The 2,033-nt window shown below is 40.9% G+C and overlaps 2 protein-coding genes across 3 annotated transcripts in view; one reads left to right on the top strand and one right to left on the bottom strand.

The window, feature by feature from the left end:
• The window catches only part of SGO2 (shugoshin 2), a 26,238-nt gene that overhangs the window by 13,287 nt on the left and 10,918 nt on the right, over nt 1-2,033 (bottom strand). The window lies entirely within an intron of this gene.
• The window catches only part of KCTD18 (potassium channel tetramerization domain containing 18), an 8,723-nt gene continuing 7,073 nt past the window's right edge, over nt 384-2,033 (top strand). Inside the window, exon 1 of one of the 2 annotated variants that reach the window (XM_027880095.1) lies at nt 384-774. The gene's annotated coding sequence lies outside the window, so the exon portion shown is untranslated. Of the gene's footprint in view, nt 775-1,921; nt 1,943-2,033 lie in introns of those variants that run through there. The other variant, XM_027880096.1, reaches the window with a different exon arrangement.

The following is a 2,033-nucleotide window of genomic DNA, read 5'->3' as shown; positions in this document are numbered from 1 at the left end:
TGCATATTCATGTCTGAGAAGAATCTTGGTTGAGGAATTAATCGTGTAGGGTATAGTAAAGTGTGAGCTATGACTAAAGCATTTCTGATGGGTAGATTACATAGAACAACTTCTCCCTCTGTGGATTCTCTGATGTCCAATGAGACCTGAGCTCATGCTGTAGCTTTTCCTGAAATTATACGATTAAGATTTTATCTTTCTCTAATCACACCCTTTTTTGCACAAGCTTAATGAAAAATCCATTTCTTAATGCTCTTGCTCTCTGTCGAATTTGACTGCAATTAGTAAATTGAAACACAAATATACAGAGGATGAGTGTGTAAGCCTGGCTTCCTTGGGAAACTAGTGAAAAACAAACCAGAAACACCCCTGTGTGCATGTAGCTCAAAAGGGTTGTGTGGGTTGGTTTTGCTGCAGGCTTCTATGCCAAGTACACGCTGTACTAAGCTTGAATAGTCATGATAATTCACATGGTTAAATCTGAGGTCCAAAACTTATTGCACCGAGTGTGTGTGTGTGCATACACGTACTGAGTGAAACACTGTATTGAGTGTACATTGTTCTGGTCTCACAATGCAGAAATACATGAAGGAGCATTTTTCAGACTTTTGAGGCAAAACCAAGCCAGCTTCAAGGAGGAAAGAAACATGAAAAGGTCCACCTACGTTAAGTGAAGGTGAGCCTTTCTCACACTTTCAGAGTAAGAAATACTGGAAGTTACACTTAAACTACATTGCAACATTTGAAAAAATGGCCATGTTTAAGTCGCAACTGGTATGTATGAACTATTCCTAGTGAGTAAGAGAAAATACACATTATTTTCCTTACTAAAGACACAGTTAAACTAGATACATTACTCTACAAAAATAATCTATTATATTTGTTTTCACTTATTTTATAGTAAGTCCAACATCCATGAATTATCAGTCTGTATTGCATTCAGTAGCATGTTCTAACTTATGGGCTTATTTAATTAAAAAATATTAAGCATCAAAGACCTGGCTTCTGGGTACATTCTTGGCCAAGGACTATTCAAGGAGTACATGAGAGCCATGGTGCTTGAAATGCCATTTTACCTCTGCTGCAACTGTAGACCAGAGTATAGCAAGCAACAGAGTTGGAACTGTAGCTGCTCTGTGTTACACATCTTTTGATTTGACCTTTCAGCAAGTAGACCCGTGGCTGAAGTTCTTAAACAGGTAACAAGACACCTCCAAAAGGAAATTACGACTAAAGAACTAGGATGATACAAGATGAAAATCAATAGGAATTGCAGATATAACTGAGTAAACTTTTTAAATACAATAAAGACACATTTCTTATATGTGCAGTATACATTAAAAAAAAAAGTGGATTTTTACTGGACTTCAGATAGCAATTAAAATATATTAACATTTGGTATTCAGTTATATCTTATTATATAAGAAATGTTATATATAATATATAAAAATATTTTATATTCTAAGCATATAATCAGCTTGGTCCGAAGCCACTGCCCTGGGCCGGGCTGGCCAGAGGGACTCCATCACACTGAGAAGTAAAACGGGAGCATGAGTCGGGGGGTAGACGACAGCTCAAGTGGCTCTCAGATCGAGAGCAGCCCTGCTGAGAAGGACCTGGGTGTGCTGGTGGATGAGAGACAGAACATGGCCCAGCAATGTGCTCTGGCAGCCCAGAAAGCCAACTGTGTCCTGGGCGGCATCAAAAGCAGTGTGGCCAGCAGGGCAAGGGAGGGGATTCTGCCCCTCTAGTCCGCTGTGGTGAGAACTCAAGTGGGAGTGCTACATCCAGCTCTGGGGTCCCCAGCACAGGAAGGACATGGATGTGTTAGAGTGAGTCCAGAGGAGGACCACCTAGCTGATTATAGGGATGGAGCACCTCTCCTATGAGGAAAGGCTGAGAGAACTGGGGTTGTTCAGCCTGGAAAGGAGAAGGCTTCGAGGTGACCTAAAGTTCCTTCCAACCCAGGCCATTGAGACTATAAAACCAGCAACTGAATCAAACCCACTCTGAATGAACACGTACTTTGGGGG

Source organism: Empidonax traillii, unplaced genomic scaffold (assembly GCF_003031625.1).
Source record: "Empidonax traillii isolate 1590-97213 ecotype Southwest subspecies unplaced genomic scaffold, ASM303162v1 scaffold65:size4453928, whole genome shotgun sequence".
Lineage (NCBI taxonomy): Eukaryota > Metazoa > Chordata > Aves > Passeriformes > Tyrannidae > Empidonax > Empidonax traillii.
The sequence above is the reverse complement of the archived record's forward strand: the minus strand, read 5'-3'. Positions and strand labels throughout refer to the sequence as shown.